Source organism: Solanum stenotomum, chromosome 9 (genome assembly GCF_019186545.1).
Source record: "Solanum stenotomum isolate F172 chromosome 9, ASM1918654v1, whole genome shotgun sequence".
Taxonomy (NCBI): Eukaryota; Viridiplantae; Streptophyta; class Magnoliopsida; order Solanales; family Solanaceae; genus Solanum; species Solanum stenotomum.
Window position 1 is genome coordinate 53886451 of NC_064290.1, and position 6215 is coordinate 53892665.

Below are 6215 nucleotides of genomic sequence, written 5' to 3' on the forward strand. Positions count from 1 at the left end.
CCGAGTTAATTTGAACACATCTTAATCTCATGAAATGTAATGAAGCTCCATATTAAAATATTTTTATATTAAGCTTCTATTTTTATTTGAATAATTGTAATGTTTAAGTCAATTTCCGTGCATATCAATTAATTTTATGAGATATTTGTCAACTTTCATCAGTAACATATATCAGATAACTTTGTTCATCAAGACTAAAAGAGACGAGGAGAAAATATTTAATATCATTTTTTTGTCTCAGTTGAAATTTGATCTTCGAATCAAATATATCTATGAAGTTGATTAATTATTTGATCTTCATTAATTAGGTGATGAAATACTTTAATTCTTCATATATTATCGTAATATAAATTTGAAATTGAAACATAGTTAACACATGTCGACTTTCCGTCCAAGTATTTAATACAGTTATACTACCATTTTAATTAGCTTGACCATGATTTTATAATGACTATTATTAGTCTTCATGTTATATTTTCAAATTAACCATAATATTTTTTAAAATAATTATTATATATCTACCTTTGAATAAGTACCTTTTGAATTGTACGATTTCCAAGTAATTTTTTTTTTTCTTAAGACTTTATTTACAGTAGTAGGAATATTGTTACTTTCATGATGATGGATGAAGAAAATTAAAACTTTGATTACTTCAAAAGTTTATCAAAGACCAAGTATTCCTCCCTTCTTTTTTCTTTCAATGTTTATCTAGTTGATATTTTTAACCATCGAGAATTACGATGAGATGAATATGATTCCTTGACATTTAACTAGAGGTCTCAATTTCGACTTTTGATTATAAAAGAAATCCTAATAGGAAGTGTTTCTCTCTTAAATTGATCTTATACGACGTAAATTTAGATTAATTAGGACCTTAGTATAGATGTCGAACACCAGAACAGAAACCATTAAAGTAAAATCTAGTTGATTTCTTTAACATTTTCCTTATCTTGTATTTGAAGTTAATTTATACCTAATTTAGGAAAAAATATTTTAAAATATTATTCTTGGATCAGTATAAATACACCCTTTGATATCCTAAGTTTCACACAAAATTAAAGTATTTCAAAGTACATCTTAATTAGAAGAATGGCTAGCAAAATAACTTTCTGTGCTCTACTCTTTTGCATTTTTCTCATGTTTGCTTCTGGTGAGTAATTCTCAAATACTTTTTTTATCATTATTTGTTACTTTTCTTGGAACATTATAAGTTCAATTCTTTTGGGTTTATAAGTTCATTTTAAGTTTTATTTTTTTCACTAGTTTCACATCTTAATTTATGATCACAAGCATATTTGAATATTGTCACTTTTTTTTGCTAGTTTCACACGATAAATATCAGTCGTTTTCCTTTTTCCTACTTGAATTATCACCATATACTCAACTAGGTGTATTTTAATACATAGATAGTGATAGTTCAAGTAGGAAAATGAAACAACTGATAGTTAATGTATGGAACTCGTGAATAAGTGATAACTCAAATGTGTTTTTGACCATTATCTTTTTTCTATTTTAAATCATTGATTAGCTCATCTAATCCAATATAACTTTAAAAATTAATCAAATTAACTTTTCGGNTCTACTCTTTTGCTTTTTTCTCATGTTTGCTTCTGGTGAGTAATTCTCAAATTTTTTTTTTATCATTATTTGTTACTTTTCTTGGAACATTATAAGTTCAATTTTTTTGGGTTTATAAGTTCATTTTAAGTTTTATTTTTTTCGCTAGTTTCACATCTCAATTTATGATCAAAAGCATATTTGAATATTGTCACTTTTTTTTGCTAGTTTCACACAATAAATATCAGTCGTTTCCCTTTTTCCTACTTGAATTATCACCATATACTCAACTACGTGTATTTTAATACATAGATAGTGATAGTTCAAGTAGGAAAATGAAACAACTGATAGTTAATGTATGGAACTCGTGAATAAGTGATAACTCAAATGTGTTTTTGACCATTATCTTTTTTCTATTTTAAATCATTGATTAGCTCATCTAATCCAATATAACTTTAAAAATTAATCAAATTAACTTTTCGGAAGCAATAAACTGTCACATAAATTGAAACTTAAAGAAGTAATAAAAACCATGAAATGACATGTTTTAATTTATAATTTTATTATTTCCTAAGATTTATTTTTTTATCCTATGATTTTTAATGCAGAGATGCAGATAACAGAAGCAAAATATTGTAGAAAGCCTAGTAAAGGGTGGAATGGGAAATGTTTTGAAAAAAAATGTGACAATTGGTGCAAAAATAAGGATCATGAAGATTATGGAGATTGTTACAAGGGATATTGTTACTGCTATTATAAATGTTGAAAAAATAAATTAATGAAGCACAATATTTGGCCATAAGACTTTACTTATGGCACAATGTGTCTTATATAATGCATGATTGAATAAATGTCTGCGATTACATGTTTAATATCACAGGAATAATGATCATAAATTATTTATGGTCTAAATGTTTGTAACTTGATGTTTTATATATGAAAGATATGGTATAATATGTGTCTTGGCAATTATATATGTTTCTGTATATGTTTGGGACCATCAAGATCAGCTTTTATGAATTAAATCTATATTATTAGAATACCTTATATATTACTTACTAATCCAAATTCATCTTATATATATGATGAGCACATATTTATAATTATTGATCTTTTCAATTTTGTTTCACTAATGATGATCAGTACATATAAAGTGATATCAAATCAAAAACAATTTTCTTATAGTCAAACTTAATTGTAATCGATATTTACATATAAAATGCTAAATTTTATATAAACATCAAATACAAATAAATTTTTACGCTCAATTATATGTGACTTGATGATGATTTTTTATTCAACAACTAAAGATACACATACAAGCCATTCCCTTAAAAATACCTTTCCACAAACATTTTCCTCCAAAAATATATCTCTCATTTGTACATACATTATCACAATGGTAACCATAATAACATTGCCCCTTAAAGTTTTTACTCCATTTGTCACAAAAACCAGCACTAGCACCATCCACAACTTCAATTTCTGCAAATAATAATAATATAAAAAATAAATAAATTACGAAGCTGATTAACTACGCTCGACCAAAACTCATATCAATTTACAACAAAGGAGTGACATGACAAGAGGATAGAGAATATTTATATTGAATTTTTAGCTATGCTCGAGTAGACGAATGCAATAAGAATCAACTACTCATCACATCACAAAGTTGATGTTGTCAACAAACAAACATAGTCTTCCCTCTTTCTTTTCTATTTTTCACCTTTCTTTTTTGTTTGTGCTTTAACTCGGGCTTATTTTATTATTTTTCATCAACAATATATAGATAATTATTAGATTAAGTTTATCTACTACAATGAATTATTATGCATGTCAATATATCTGACACAATAATAAAAGAAAATATGTAATTATTTATTATAACAAATTAAATTGCAATAATAATATAAAAATCCTTTAAACTATCGGTATATAGTTAAACTTAAATCTTTTTCATTACTCGCCATTTGAAGCAATTAGGAACAAGCAAAGAAGTATCACAAGAAACCTAGAATAACAAACATAATATTCAGCCATTTTCAATTTTGATTTCTTTTTTCTATATGAAATAATTAACAAGAAGTTTAATTTGTTATAAGAATTAGGTATATATTAACCTACACTAACAACATATATATATATATATAGGGACAATACATAAATTTGGGTAGCAATAATTGACACTATGTTATAAAATTAATTAGTTTATTCAAGAAGCAACATTAATTCTTGGTATCTTCAAAATCACCAATGATGACAACAAATTTACTTTGATAATTAAGAGATAAACTCATGACATTTTTTATTTTTTCTTGTTCAACTTTTTCTTATTCACATGACTCTTCGTTTTGTTTGTATAGGTTGTTATATTCACTATATTCCAATATTTACCTCGATTTGGTTTTGTAAATTATCAATTCCAACATACATAAAAGTCAAAAAGCAAAACATAAACAAACAAAAAAACATGCGTAATTTCTTGTAAAATATAGGTCAAATATAAGAGTTCATGCATTGAAAATATATAAATTAATTCACACGGTAAGATCGTAAGGTAATTATGGATAAAATTCTTGATAAATATGAAACGGTGATTTGATAAAAATGTCGACTTGCAGTCCAAGTATTTAATACAGTTATACTATCATTTTAATTAGCTTGACTATGATTTTATAATGACTATTATTAGTCTTCCTGTTATATTTTCAAATTAACCATAATATTTTTAAAAATAATTATTTTATATCTACCTTTGAATAAGTACCCTTTGAATTGTACGATTTCCAAGTAATTTTTTTTAATTTACAGTAGTAGGAATATTGTTACTTTCATGATGATGGATGAAGAAAATTAAAACTTTGATTACTTCAAAAGTTTATCAAAGACTAAGTATTCCTCCCTTCTTTTTTCTTTCAATGCTTATCTAGTTGATATTTTTAATCATCGAAGATTACGATGAGATGAATAGGATTTCTCGACGTTTAAGTAGAGGTCTCAATTTCGACTTTGGTTATGAAAGAAACCTAGTATTCTCTCTTAAATTGATCTTATACGAGCGAGTCAGATTAATCAGGGCTTTAGTATAGATGTTGAACACCGGAAATGAAACCATAAAAGTAAAATCTAGTTGATTTCTTTGACATTTTCCTTATCTTGTATTTGAGGTTAATTTATACCTAATTTAGGGGAAAAAATATTATTCTTGGATCACTATAAATACACCCTTTGATATCCTAAGTTTCACACAAAATTAAAGTATTTCAAAGTATATCTTAATTAGAAAAATGGCTAGCAAAATCACTTTCTGTGCTCTACTCTTTTGCTTTTTTCTCATGTTTGCTTCTGGTGAGTAATTCTCAAATGTTTTTCTCATTTTTTATTACTTTTTTGAAACACTATAAGTTCAATTTTTTTGGGTTTATAAGTTCATTGTGAGTTTTATTTTTTCGCTAGTTTCACATCTCAATTTATGAAAAGCATATTTGAATTGTGACTTCTTTTTCTTAGTTTCACACTATAATTATCAATTGTTTTCCTTTCCTACCCGAACTATCATCATATATACTCAACTAGGTGTATTTCAATACATAGAGAGTGATAGTTCAATTAGCTAAAGGAAACAACTGATAGTTAACGTATGAAACTCGCGAAAAGTGATATTCAAATGTGTTTTTGACCATTATCTTTTTTCTATTTTAAAATCATTGACTAGCTCATCTAATCCAATATAGCTTTAAGAATAATTAATCAAATTAACTTTTCGGAAGTAAAAACTGTCACATAAATTGAGACTTAAAAAAGTAATAAAAACCATCAAATGACATGTTTTAATTTATAATTTTTATTATTTCGTAAGATTTATTTTTTTATCCTATGATTTTTTAATGCAGAGATGCAGATAACAGAAGCAAAACACTGTAGAAAGCCTAGTAAAGGGTGGAATGGGAAATGTTTTGAAAAAAAATGTGACAATTGGTGCAAAAATAAGGATCATGAAGATTATGGAGATTGTTACAAGGGATATTGTTACTGCTATTATAAATGTTGAAAACTAAAATAATGAAGCACAATATATGGCCATAAGACTTTACTTATGGCACAATGCGTCTTATATAATGTATGATTGAATAAATATCTGTGATTACATATTTAATATCGTAGGAATAATGATCATAAATTATTTATGGTCTAAATGTTTGTAACTTGATGTTTTATATATATGAAAGATATGGTATTAATATGTGTCTTGGCGCACAATTATGCTTGTGTGCATGTTTGAGACCATCAAGATCAACTTTTACAAATTAAATCTATATTATATATTTTTATTATTATCAGAATAGTTTATATATTAGTGATTTGGTTCATCTTCATTTTGATTGATTTCTCATTTTTTCGAATCTGATTATAGCAATGGAGAATACAAAAAATTTAACCATTCATAATAGAAAGGAACGCAATAGCGTTGTATGGGGATAAATAGACTAACTAGCTAGTAAGTGATTCTTTCAAGCATGAAGCTGGTAATAGTTTTGAATTGACAAAGGATTAATTAAACATAAATAGTTTTGGATTGACTAGAAGTTGTTTGATTTGAATTTTGAACTTACTAATCCAAGTTCATCTTATATATATGATGAGTACATATTTATAAT

General features: G+C 25.9%; 1 long non-coding RNA gene across 1 annotated transcript; it reads left to right on the forward strand.

The window, feature by feature from the left end:
• Positions 1-1049: 1049 nt before the first annotated feature.
• LOC125876833 (uncharacterized) lies at positions 1050-2509 on the forward strand. The gene is made up of 2 exons (XR_007447546.1): positions 1050-1150; positions 2166-2509. It is a non-coding gene; the product is annotated as an uncharacterized LOC125876833 (long non-coding RNA).
• The last annotated feature ends 3706 nt before the right edge of the window (positions 2510-6215 follow it).